The 14,156-nt window shown below is 45.7% G+C and overlaps 1 protein-coding gene across 5 annotated transcripts in view; it reads right to left on the bottom strand.

Annotated features, from left to right (window-relative positions):
• STON1 (stonin 1) overlaps nucleotides 1-13,515 on the bottom strand; it is a 29,966-nt gene extending 16,451 nt beyond the window's left edge. For 4 of the 5 annotated variants that reach the window (XR_010307030.1, XM_064164387.1, XM_064164388.1 and 1 more), the window contains exon 1: nucleotides 13,238-13,515. The gene's annotated coding sequence lies outside the window, so the exon portion shown is untranslated. The remainder of the gene's footprint in view (nucleotides 1-13,237) is intronic. The other variant, XR_010307029.1, reaches the window with a different exon arrangement.
• Between the last annotated feature and the right edge of the window lie 641 nt (nucleotides 13,516-14,156).

Here is a 14,156-nt window from a genome sequence, read left to right as displayed (position 1 = left end):
TGCATACCTTTCCTCTCTCTCCATCTAATTCCTTCTCTTTTGGGAAAGAAGGGGGAAGAGGGAAGGGCACTCTATAAATTGTTATTGGTTCTATCAGCTATATTTGAGTCCCTGGGAATTTAAATTAGAACCTAGACAGCTATGCAGAAACAGATAAACTGAGCATGAATCCCTGCTGCTCTCTTGGGCTGGGGGGATCAAAGGAAAAGCTTTATGGGCTGGCCAGAGCATCTGATGTATGCAGCCTATAGATCAGAGAGAGGAGAGAGCCCTATAGTGGTACAGGACCACTTGTAGCACACAGCTACATCTTATGTGTGTCTTGGAATGGGGACAGATTTTCCAGAAGGTCTCCTCTGAGCCTCATTTTCTTCAGACCAAGAATCCCAGCTCCCTCAGTCACTCCTCACAAGACCTGTTCCCCAGACCCTTCCAGACTCATCCTAAATGCCTTCCAGATCTGAACAGGAATTGCTTCACAGCTTTTAGAGACGGTACATGAGGGAGATGGGGGAAGGGAGGGGATGGGGTGGATAAGTGTTAAACGACTTAGCCCTAAGGATAAGCAATACATCCTTGTGGAAAGGTAGACTACAAGAATTCACCAGAGATAAAACATTAAAGAAAGACAAAGCCAAGTGACAATGTATACACCTGCTAAGCACTGAATTGGCTGACAGCCTGGAAAAAGGACAGGTCTTTCAGCCAATTAATAAATGGTACTTCAGCAAACAAAGCATCTTTGTTAAAGAGCTCCAATAAATGTCCTCAGAGCAGGACTGCAACCAGTAAAGAACTGTCTTTCCTTCATGGTTCTACATTATATGATCACAGAATGGCTTCAGTTGCAAGGAACTTTGAATATTATCTATTTCAAATTCCCTGCCATGGGCAGGGGCACCTCTTACTAGACCAAGATGCTCAAAGCTTTATCCAGCCTAGTCTTCAATTTTTCCAGGATTTAAGCATCCACAACTTCCCTGGCAACCTGTTCCAGTGCCTCACTACCCTCATAATAAAGGATTCAGTCCAGATCTGCTCTTGTTTAAAACTGTTTCCCTTTGTTCTATCACTACAGGGCCTTATAAAAAATCCCCCTCCAGCTTTTCTGTAGGTTTCCGTCACAATCTGAAACGTAAATCCTTATGTAGGGTATGTTGTGTCCAAAGCTCATCCTCCCAACTGGCCTTGGCTGATGAAGCAGCAAACAATAGATTGCTAATGACTGAGGAGGAATCAAGTACAATGAAGCACCACAGGGCACATACAAACATCATTCATGTGATAAAGAGTTATTCTTGCTATGTCAGAACTTATTCCCATTTGCCTGAAAGCACACAGAAGGCAGCATTCATAGAGATAAAGCCACCTGCACAAATGTTACTCCTATTAATTAAGGTAGTGCACCAATGGGTGTAAAGCTATTCCCTTCAGGGCAGTCAGACAGACACAGTGAGGCCATTCATGAACTGCATGGCACTACAGCCTATAATCACAGAGCTAAAAACAGCCACTCTAAGAATGCTTCATTTCTAGAGGTGGTAAAGTTCAGCCAAGTGAAATCTTCAAGCTACGAATCACTACAAGTGACATGAGGCCCAGCCAGCATTGGTTCATGAAGGGCAGGCACTGCCTCACCAACCTGACCTCCCTTCTATGACCAGGTGACCTGCCTGGTGGGTGAGGGAAAGGCTGTGGACGTTGTCTACCTGGACTTTACTAAAGCCTTTGACACCATCTTCTTCAGCATTCTTCTTGAGAAACTTGTGGCCACTCATTGCTGGATCCCCTTCCACGATGTTGTATGCTTGTAAGTACTGACAGTAACCATAAAATCATCATAGAGTGGCTCGAGTTGGGAGCCACTTAAAAGATCATCTAGTTTCAACTCCACTGCCACCAGCAGGGACATTTCCTGCTAGACCAGGCTGCTCCTAAGCACTTCCAGGGGCAAGGTGTCCACAGCTTCTCTTGGCAACCCATTCCAGTGTCTTACCATTCTCATGGTGAAGAGCTTCTTCCTAATGTCTGATCCAAACCTACCCTGTTCTAGTTTAAAACTACTGCCCCTTGTCCTATCGCCACAGGCCCTTTTAGAAGTCTCTCAATGGCTTTCTTATAGGCCCCCTTCAGGTACTGGAAGGCTGCTATTAGGTCTCCCCAGAGCCTTCCATTCTCCAGCCTCTACACACCCAACTTGCTCACCTTATCCTTCTAGAAGTGCTACAGCCCTCTGGTCATCTTTGCGGCTCTCCTCTGGATCCTCTCCAACAAATCCATTTCCTTCTTGCTTTGAGGGCTCCAGCATTGGAAAACATGGAGTAGGACTCTGAAGTCTTGACTTTTTTGTTCAGTGCAAATATTTGCACTATGCTAGCTATTTGATAAGCACTCTCCTCTGCACTTCCAGAGAGAAAAGGAGCAAACAAGTTCCAAATGACTATCATAGTTCAGACACACACAACTCCCAGTGTATCCTCCACCCACACAACCACTTTGTCAAAAGAAAGAGTGGCAGTGGAAAGGAAAAATCCCATCTATTCGGTCTCTGACTCGGTCATCACTTTCTCTTCCTGTCCCACACCCTTCTCTCTCTGCAGCTGTTGGCATTGCTCCTTCAGCAGCATACATTGATTATTTCTAGAGTGGGAAATCTTTGGGTTTTCAGACCTTGCTTCATCTTCAGATGTGTTGTTTGTTAATGGCAGCTTATAGGATGCTCACTCAGAGCCATTAAAAACTCTTCTGGCTTTTACAAGAGATATGCAATCCAAAATACCATACTGAAGGAGAGGAGAGAAAGCCTTTCTGTCTGGAGGGGCTGCAGGGATGGTGCCAGGGTACGATGCAAAGCTCAGTGGAACAATGGTGAGTTGAGCAGCCTGAGCAGCTGTTCACAGAACCACAGAATACATCCAGTTCTAAGAGATCTCAAAGATGATCCAGTCCAACCCTCGATCCAGCATGGTTAGGTCAACACCTAACCATGGCCCTAGGCACCAAATCCACACACCACTTGAACATGCCCAGGGATGGATACTCCACTACCACCCTTGACAGGCCATTCCAGTGGGAAGAAATAGTTCCTAATACCCAGCCCAAGCGCCCCTTGACACAGCCTGAAATCACTTCTTCTGCTCCTGTCACTTGACACCAAAGGCAAGAGGCTGCCCCCTTCTCATTCCCCTTCAGGGAGTTGTAGAGGACAATGAGGTCTCCCTTCAGCCTCCTCTTCTCCAGACTGAACAACCCCAGCTCCCTCCACTGTTGCTCATGGACCATGTGCTCCAGGCCCTTCACCAGCCTCACTGGCCTTCTCTGGACATGCACCAGGGCCTCAATGTCCTTCCTGTAGTGAAGGGCCCAGAACTGAACATAACACTCAGGGTGTGTGAACTGAGCACACCACCAGTGCTGAGGACAGGGACAATCACATCCCTGTGACTGCTGGCCACACTGTTCCTAATCCAAGCCAGGATGCCATTGACTTTCTTGGCCACCTGCACACTGCTGACTCACACTCAGCCAACTGTCAACCAATACCCCAGATCCCTCTCCAAGCTGCAGCTTTCCAACCACACATCCTCAAGTCCGTAGCTTAGCATGGGGTTGCGGTGACCCAGGTGGAGCACCTGGCACTTGGCCTTGCTGAACATTTGCATGAGAGCCACACTGAAGGAGTGGATCACCAAATACTGAGACATGACATTGAAAAAGAAAACATAAGAGGAATATAAGTAGAAAACAAATGTTGTTTACAGGAAAAAATACATTTTGCAGCCCATCTTCCTTTCTTGTTAAAAATGAAGTTTTTCAGCATCCTTCATTAGTTCCAGATGTTTAATTTTGTTTTCCTCAATGTCTGTTACTGTTCACTTTGTAAAATGTGATGTTACAGCCTGTTTTGGCAGGCTTTTTTCCTGTGCCAAAACAAACTAAACAAAGAGATTTGAAATTCACCTACCAACTATTGAAATTCAGTCAGTAAATGTCTTTTAAAAAATTACTTTTGCAGATGAAGCTCTCACCTGCAATTAAATACCCTCAATGTACATGTATCAGAGGCTGGTAGCTTTCAATTTTCTTTACTGTTCCAAATACATGTTCTGACAAAGGAAAAAATAAAGTCACTGATGTGAATGAAAACACACATGCAACCTTTAGAAATAGGTTGATCTAGATAGTGGGTCCCCTGCTATTGCTCACTGAGCTCCAAAGCTGACTGATAGTAATGGAGGAAAAAAGCCCAAATGGTTCTTCAAAAGCTGTTTCTCTAATGTCAGGCTAATAAAAGGAAACACAGATTCTCAAGCGTTTCAGGCTGCACCGTTCTCTGGAGCCCTCAGAGCAGGAAGGACGTGGACCTGATGAAGCCTGTCCAGAGGAGGGCCACGAAAATGATCAGGGGGTTGGAGCACCTCTGCTACAAAGAGAGGCTGAGGGAGCTGGGGTTATACAGTCCAGAGAAGAGAAAGCTCCAGGGAGAGCGAATAGCATCTTTCAAGTACCTGAAGGGGGCCTACAGGAGGGATGGAGAGAGACTGTTTACAAAGCCCTGCAGTGACAGGGCAAGGAGCAATGGCTTCAAACTAGAGAAGAGCAGATTTAGATTGGATGTTAGGAACGAGTTCTTTACTATGACACTGGGCCAGTTTGCCCAGGGAGGTAGCTGAGACTCCATCCCTGGAGATATGCAAGGTGAGGCTCGACAGAGCTCTGATCTAGTTGAGGATGCCCCTGATGACTGCACGGGGGCTGAACTAGATGACCTCTGGAGGTCCCTTTCAACCCAAACCATTCTATGATTCATCTAGGATTGGTCTTTACATAGCTTGTGCTTCGATGTTTTACATCTGCACAACACTACAAAGTCACTTCATCTCTCAAGTTCTTTTTTGTTTTATAAAGTGCTCCAAATTCCTTCTTAAGAACTGGAATGTTCTTCCTCAAAAACCGTAGTAAATTCAGGCTTTGGACAGATGTGTTTTGCCTCCAGAAGGCTCATGTGGGACCACTGTAAATGAAAGGCGTGGAAAAGGATACGAGATGCCATTGATCTCCAGTACCACATGTCACACAGGCCCTAACATTTAAATTACAAGCACGGGTGGAATCTTGTTCAAATATGCAACAGGAAATACCATTTTTACAACACTGAAACTGCTAACAAAAAAACTGGCTGAAATAACAGCTTTTATGTTGTTCTATAATAAACCAAAAGGCAGCAGTTCCAGCCAGCCCAAAAGCTGTGACTCTGTTCATCCTCTTCTGCCTGAAAACAATCTTCCCATTTATCAGATTAATTCAATCCCTCAGCATTTAATAATCAGTCATTGTGGCTTAATTTGTTCTTTTTAATACCTCGGGGGTATCCAATCCCATTACTGACAAATTTCATGGGCTCTAGCCATTACTGACTCCTTCCTTGTTTTGAAAATCCCAGATTAAAACTGCAGAAGAAGTCCTGCTCAACTCTTGTCCCCTTTACCTCTTCCTACAGCAAAACAGCAATATCAACCTGCTACTTGCCCTAAGGTGCAACTCAAGGTATTGATTTCAGCACTTTTAATCCAGCTACAACTTGGTCCTCAGCCAGCTGAGGATGCTGACTTGTCATCCAGCAGAGTGCACCCTCACCCTGAGCATCTCCTCCACAGCAGGGGAGCAGCAGCACCCGAACCAGCACAGTGCACTAACATTCCAAAGCACCCAGAAAAGCCTAATTTTATAAACACATTCCTTACTGCCTCTTGAGCTCCAGAGGATAACGTGCCTTCAAAACTCTTCAGCCAGACAATCTCAAACGAGGTCTTTTTGTAACACCTGAGCACTTAATCTTACTTGTGCCACATGCATGATGGGGTCTTACCAAGCAAATATCAACCTCACAAATTGGTCCAAGCTCAAAAAGGGCAGATTTGCCTACACATGGTGTGACAAAACAGTTAAATGACACACCAGAAGGCTGTGCTGCCATTCAGTGAGATCTGGACATACTGGAGTGCTGGATGGGGAGAAACTCGATGAGATTCAACAAGGGCAAGGGTAGAGTCCTGCACCTTGGCAAGAATAACTCCCTGCACCAATACAGCCTAGGGGTTGATATGCTGGACAGTAACTCCATGAAAAAGAACTTTGGAGTCCTGGTGGACAGTAAGCTGACCATGAGAAAGCAGTGTGTTGTTGTGCCCAAGAGGGCAAATGGTATCATGGGGCATATTAAGACAAGAGAGGTTCTCCTGCCCATCTACTCTGCCCTAATGAGGCCTCACTTGGAGTACTGTGTCCAGTTTTAGGCTCCCTAGTTCAAGAGGGACAGGGAACTACTGGGTGAGAGTCTGAGGAGGAGCTACAGGGAAGATCAAGGGACTGGAAGATCTGTCTGATGAGGAAAGGCTGAGAGACCTGGGGCTGCTTAGAGTGGAGAAGAGAAGACTGAGAAGGGATCTGCTCAGTGTTTACAAAGAGCTGTGTAAGTTTTAAGAGTGGACAGAAGTGAATTATTTTATTCCCAAAGGGAGTAAAATACACTCCGACTGAAGAGGAGTACAGAAAAGCTCTGTACATGAATCCTTAACACCTGACACAGATTCAGGATACATGAGGACTCCCCCAGAACTGTACCCCCACCCAAACCAGACCACAAAACCACACTGCTTGTTTTCTGCCCCCCTCCTTGTCTCCCGTTAGGCCCAAATGGGCCTTGGCTGCACAGCATGAAATTCAGTGTGGCCTTGAAGGCTGCAGACAGTTTACTCCCCCCTGGTTTACCAGGTAAGGACTCCCTCCAGAGAGCCAGAGGAACGAGGAGAAAAGAGAAACATTTGCCTTTGCTGCTCACTTAAAAAGTGATAGCACAATTATTGGACTGAACAACAAAACTATGATTTCTGGGACCCACCTCCTGGACCTCTGCTTCTCCCGGCTTTCTTAAGGCTTTCTACGGCTTTCTTAAGGAGACCTGGGCCAAACCACCACAAGAACTTAAAGATGGGTGTCATGAAGGGACCAGTCTCTCTTCGCTGGTGCCCTGGGATTGCAATAAGGGCAGTGGACACAAGTGGGAAGCCAGTAGGCTCCACCTCAACATGAGGAAAAGCTTTCCTATGTGGGCGCCTGAGCACTGGAGCAGGCTGCCCAGAGGGGCTGTTCAGTCTCCTTCTGGGGAGACTTTCAAAACACATCTGAATGCTGTCTTGTGCAACCTAGAAGCATAGAATCAGTCAGGATTGTGGAAGGGACCACAAGGATCATCTAGTTGTAACCCCCCTGCCATGGGCAGGGACAGCCTACCCTAGATGAGGCTGGCCACAGCCTTTTCCAGCCTGGCCTTAAACACCTCCAGGCATGGGGCCTCAACCACCTCCCTGGGCAACCCATTCCAGGCTCTCACCACTCTCATGCTGAATAACTTCTTCAAGTCCAGTCTGCTCTAGGTGATCCTGCTATGACAGGGTGGTTGGACTAGATGATCTCCAAAGGTCCCTTCCAACCTCTACCACTCTATGGTTCTGTAAGTAATCCCTACAAAATAAGATGAGCACTTTGTATGAGCTACTCTGCTTGTGGACAATGCCTGGTCATTTTATTTTCCACCCTTCCAGAACAACTATGGACCCCAATTTATGTGCAGTAGTGCACACTACTATTATACACTGTAGTAGTGTACAATAGTATCACAGGAAAGTATAAATTCTCTGCACTTTGAGCAATAAACAAAATAAGTGTACATATAAGATACCCTAGATGTGACATCCAAGTAAAATATGGCATATTCATCACTGTATTTTACAGCCAAACTCTTTGTATCATTGCTTTCTCACTTAACTATGCAAGAAAACTTGGGCATACCTTCTACCTGCTTCATTTATGTTCATTTACCTCAAATGTGGAGGCTACATTTGGCTGCACTTTTAACTATGCTCTCTCTCTCCTAGACACAAAAGTTCTCCAACCTATACCTCTGAAATAGGCAAAAGGCATAACTGATGGAAAATAGGAATTTCTTAGGTTTGGGATACATGCATGGATGAAGCCTGCCACTGCATTACTCATTTCTCTGCTTTCACAAAATAAACAACTGATGTAACAGTCCAAAAGTAGACACCAACTTCAAAGGGTAATGCCAAATTGTATTTACATTGCTCACACTGAGGCATAAGCAGAGCTGGGAGAAGTTTGGGACTCACAGCTAATCTATTTAGTTTGGAATTTGTTACTCTTGGCCCTGAGAGCTGGGGGGAATTAAAGCTTTCAGCTTTTGACAGCATGCACATCCCCAGAGCAGAAGTAAGCATAACTTACCCACATTCCTCTGGCTAGTTTTTGCACCCAACTTCTGAAAGTCAGCCCCTTTTCATAGAATCATGCAGGTTGGAAGAGACCTCCAAGATCAGCCAATCCAACCAACCACCCAGCCCTAGACAATCAACTAGGCCATGGCACTAAGTGCCTCATCCAGGCTCTTCTTGAACACCTCCAGGGATGGCGACTCCACCACCTCCCTGGGCAGCCCATTCCAATGCCAATCACTCTCTCTGAGAACTTCCTCCTAACATCCAGCTTGTATCTTCCCTGGCACAACTTGAGACTGTGTCCCTTTGTTGCCTGGGAGAAGAGGCCAACCCCCACATGGCTACAACCTCCTTTGATGTAGTTATGTCTGGTAGTATCTTCAAACTCCAGCTTGGTAAGTCAAAAGGCAGGATGGGGCATACCTGAGCTCATGCTGCACTTGGTGGCAAACAGAATGGCCAGAAAAACCTTAAGAGGACACAATCTGATAGCAAAGGCAATAGGAGCAATTTTGCTTACTCAAATAAGACCAAGATTAAACCCTATGAACCACAAAATGTGCCTCTGTGTTGTACCAAACAACTTTAAGAGCAAACTCTCCTTTCTGTAGAAGAAACAATAAAAAGCCTGGTCAAATCCATATTAACTACTCAGTAGTTTTATGCTCTTTCTCCCAGGACATCACCGTGCCTTCTAACACTGTGCAGGATGTGATTGCAAGGTGTGATGGAACGTGTAAACTGCCTTTTCTTGAAGCAAAGTAGCTAGCCATGGGTGGACAAACCCTTTTTCTTTAATGTTACAAAGTGCTTGTCACAAGACTGCAATCCTTAAACTGTTTGTAGCTGGAGATTGGCTTTTGATTGACTACTTCATGCTGTTGCACTTAATTTCTTCCTATTATCTAGTTAAACAAGCTACATATCTCTAATTCATTTCACTATGTGCATACATGTTTCTCCACAGGGCTTTTCTTCTTCCTGCAAATGAAACCTCCCAGTTAGATGATGGAGAGTGTAGGGAAGAGGCAAAGGTTGCTGGTCTGTTGAGCAGCAGGGAGCAGCGCTGGTGCACCCCTGTAATGTGCTTGCTTCTGTTCTCACTCCCATTCAGTTTACTCAGCCAGCTCCTCCTCAGCATCACCATAGAGACTGCTTATCCTGCACTCCCTAGGCAGACTTCAGACAGCCAGTGGACAGCTGCAGAAAAGTCTCATGTAAACTGTTTACTGACACTTGCTGACATTTTACCATACAGAAGGCTTAGGTTGTTGGTGGTTGTTTTTTGTTTTTAATGAAAAAAGAAGCCAACAAACCCTCAGCATAGAGCTCTGGCCTATGGCCAGAGACAAGAAAACAAATCTATTTTTATTTACAGTGCTTCTGCAGGTCACTAAGTTGATGGAATCTTACTGCATCTACTGAAGCAATTTTTAATCTGTGTTTAGGAAATCTGTTATTATTAGGAAAGCACAAACATCCCATAAAAGTACTCTTGTCACGGCAGCACTGCAGTAGTTTAACATTCCAAACCCCTCCCTCTGAGAAGGGGCAGAGATTTCTAATACTCTACCAAGCAGCAGGAATGCAATTATGGGTGGCTGTCCCACTTCTGCAAAATAAACAGCCTTTTTCTTTCTTTTTTTTGGTGTTTGGAGGGTTTTTTTGCTGTTATTCTGGGGGCAGGGAGGGTTGTGGGGTGTGTGTTTAAGGATTAAGCAGCCCTCTAAATGGAAAAAAACACCCAAACAAAAAAAGCTGAACACTTTGGCACACAGCTCCCTTCAAAATATTAAACTGGTCATGGTCAGAAAGAAATTAAAACCTAGTTCTCTGCTAGTGTTTGCTGTGTCCAAGGGAAGCGATGTGATATAACGCCACAAAGAGCACACAACACAAAAGGATACCTCAAAAACCCCTGCACTAATCTCAGTGGTGAATAATAGAAAGCAGGGAAGCTAACAGCACCACTATATTTAGCAATGTCACCGAATGACATCACACATTATCCTGTTGCTTTTTTCATTTTTATCCACATGTAAGATTATCTCATGCTTTTCAGTGCCCAACAACCAACCACTTCCTGGAGACTAACACATGATGTAAGAGTTACAGAGTTCTCCTGTCTGAGAAGTACTGCCTGACAGCTATTAGTAACATTTTCTGACCAACCAACTCTCTCCTCAGCTGCAGGACAGTCCCCTTCTCCTTGCCTTAAAGCCTTAATAAGAACACCTGCACTAATGAAAAGGAGGGTCACAGTCAAATTCTTGTTTATTTGGATGGAGATCCAAATGAAGATTATGGCAGAAATTCATAACACAGTCACCTAAAAAAGCTTCATTTGGGTTCCTCTCCAAAAACTTGGTAAAGACATGGTAAAGACCCTTGAAGGGTAGTGGGCACTTGGGAGATTCGGATTGGACACCAGAAAAAACGTTTTTCACCATTCAAACAATTAAAAGTTGGAATAAACTCACAAGTGAGGTGATGGATTCATCTACATTAGACAGTTTCAAGGCTCAGCTTGACTGGGTGCTGGGCCATCTAATTTACACTGTATTCTTACCCTGACAGGTTGGAGTAGATGACCCTCGAGGTCATTTCCAAACTGGCATTCTATGGATCTATTAAAAAAACCCCAAAAGTAAGATAGATCTGTGGGTTTCCTAGTCTTCTGAAGCAGAAGACTCCAGCTCCTATTTATACCAACCAAAAGTCAAAGACAAATAGTGCTGGACAGGAGGAACCACAGACTCATAGAATGGGGTGGCTGGAAGGGACCCCCAAAGGTCATCTAGTCCAAACCCTCCAACAGTCAGCAGGGGCATCCTCAATTAGATCAGGCTGTCCAGAGCCTTGTCAAGCCTCACCTTGCATATTTCCAGGGATGGGGCCTCAGCTACCTCCCCAGTGTTCTACTGTCATAGTAAAGAACTTGTTCCTAACATCCAATCTAAATCTGCTCTTCTCTACTTTGAAGCCATTGCTCCTTGTCCTATCACTGCAAGGCTTTGTAAAGTATCTCTCCATGCTTCTTGTAGGCTCCCTTCATGGACTGAAGGCTGCTGTTCTCCCCAGAGCCTTCTCTCCTTCAGGCTAAACAACCCCACCTCCCTCAGCCTGTCCTCACAGCAGAGGTGCTCCAACCCCCTGATCATTTTCATGGCCCTTCTCTGGACCTGCTTCATCAGGTGTACGTCCTTCCTAGGCTCCAGACCTGGATTCAGTACTCCACATTTTGTTTACCAAACACTGTCCACAATAGTGCGTCTCTATTCACGTTACTGGGTGCATTTCATACTGGTATTAACACTCACACAGACCAAAACGTAAGAATACATTAATTTGCTACTTAGACATCTGGATTTGCACAGCCCTATCAAAAGGCTGGGCCATTAAGCTTACCATAACACATAATGTGATAGAGAAAAGCATTCTGCACACAATGAGATAGTGAGAAGAAGAATCAGACCTGAGATTGAAACAAGAGCATCGTACCTGCCTTCAGGCATAATTTCCCAGTGATGTGATTTACAACTCCAGCTATGTTCTCTGTTTCACAACGTATTTCTGTGCTGCACTACTTACAGAGAGCAGTGCCACAGTCCCTTCTCCCTGTGGCTACCCACACAGTCAAGAAAGCAACTAATCTTTCCCTGGCAACATTTTCCTGCTTTAGGTATCATTTCAGCCCACCAAGCCAAAGCAACTCAAGGTTTTGTCTTCAGTTGCCTCTTTTTCTTCTTGTCCTACAGATGCTGCAGAGTCTCAGCCTCCAGACAAGGAACAGCAAGTTGACAGATCACATGCAAGAGCCTCAGGCTCCATAATTTTCTTCCCTCCTCTCCAGACAGTCATTACCACTCTCCCCAAAAAATCTGGGGCCTGTTTACAGAGAAACCAGGGGGAGTTTCTAGTCTGCCCCACCTCAGAGAAAAAAAAACACCGAGGAAGGTAAACAGAGACTTATACAACTTTAACTTTTGCCAAGCTCTTGTAAAATACCTTAGTCAGCATTTCCACACACACATTCCAGAAGAGCTTTATTTGCCACAAATATCAGAAAACCTACATCAAAAAAACACAACCAAACCCAAACCCTTAACAAAAACTTCTCCCTTTAGTGAGCACTTCCTTCTGGATCTGCTGCCATCGCTTGCCCAAAGCCTCACACCCTACTCAATTTACAGGAGAGCAACAACTTTAAACATCAGCAGCCTACATCCACAGTTCAACACAGCAGCTGATCCACTAGAAAACAAACCAAACCAACTTCTCAGCTGCTCCAGCCTCCCAAGCAGGCAAAAGTGATGGGAGCCAGATCCTGTGGGAGCTCTTCTCCCAAGTCCCACTGAACTCTGCAGTGGTTCAAAGCTCTGGGTACCGCACACAAGGGCAGCCCTTCTTCATCACTGCTACTTTAAAGACCATTATTTTAAAGAAAATTATGTTTAAAGGAAACGAAATATAAAAGAGAGGAGGGAAGCGAGGGAAGAGAAACAAAAAAAGAAAAACAAAAGGAGGAAAAATGAAGGGTGGGGGAAGAGAGAGAAAGAGGGGAAGAGAGAGAAGAAAAAAAGAGGGAAAGAGAAAAAAAAAAGAAAGAGAAGACGAAGGAAGGAGAAAGAAGTAAAAAAGAGGGAAAGAGAAGGGAAAAAAAGGGAAAGATGACATCAGGAAAAAGAATGGACAAAACAGTATTAAAAAAGCAAGGGAACCAAATACCCATCTTTAAATCCCGTCCTCAAACCAAAACAAAGCAGCCTCATTCACCGGCCCGTTTCATGCCAGAACTTCTGCCGGCGCCTCCAGCACAGGCTAAAATTCCCCTTTCAGCAGAACCCCTCAGCTCCCCGGGGGCAGGCTCTCCCGGGACACAGCGAGGGACCCGCGCTCCCTCCCGCCCGCCCCGCTTTGGCCCCTCCAGACCCGCTCCTTACCCGCTCCGGCGCCGCCATGAACTCCTCCCGCCGCCGGCAGAGGCTGCAGAAGCGGCGGCAGCAGCAAGCGGCGGCCGCGCAGGGCCCGCCCCCAGCCCGTCTGCTTTCGGGGGGGAGAGCTGCTTCTACATTCCTGCCCATTTCCTTCTCCAGCCTCGCCAGTTTCGTCCTCCGTTCCTCCAGATCCCCTTCTCCATTCCTGCAGCTTTCCTTCTGTGTGAAGGCAAAGGTGTTCGGACTGCTCATGGTCCACAAAATGGCCACCTAAAAGCAGAGGGAAGCAAAACACCTGTGCTTTTATGAAGAGAAGGACAGGGTTTATGAGATGCAGCTGCGGCAGGGTTTATGAGATGCAGCTGAGGGAGCTGAGGTTTAGTCTGCAGCTCCCTGAAAGGAGGCTGGAGTGAGGTGGGTGGGGTATTGGTCTCTTCCCCCTAGTATCAAGTGATAGGACAAGAGGAAACAGCCTCAAGTGACACCAGGGGAGGTTTAGGCTAAAGATAAGGAAAAAAATCTTCACTGAAAGGGTTCTCAAACACTCGAAGAGGCTGCCCAGGGAGGCGGTGGGACACAGTTTAGTGGTGGGCTTGGGTTGTGCAGGGTTAATGGTAATTCAGGCATCTTCCAACCAAAATGATTCTGAGACTCAGCCCTTTAGAAAGAACTTTAAAGGGTGGAAGATCAGCCAGAAATTCCTGCTAATAATGCACCTAAGGGAAGATGAAAATATTCAAAAGGATCTGAAGAGCAGTCAAAGAGGGGTGAGGAAGCTCGGGCTATGGAAAGAAGTGAACTACCACTGCCGTATGGAGGTGGGGACCTCTTAGGAAACAGGCTTGAAGGAACAACACTGGCAGCTGTGGTGAAGATACACAAAACTGCTATGTGGCAGTGACGACCTAAGGTCGATCTTCCATGG

This window comes from Pogoniulus pusillus, chromosome 25 (genome assembly GCF_015220805.1).
Source record: "Pogoniulus pusillus isolate bPogPus1 chromosome 25, bPogPus1.pri, whole genome shotgun sequence".
Taxonomy (NCBI): Eukaryota; Metazoa; Chordata; class Aves; order Piciformes; family Lybiidae; genus Pogoniulus; species Pogoniulus pusillus.
This window is presented reverse-complemented; position numbering and strand designations above follow the sequence as displayed.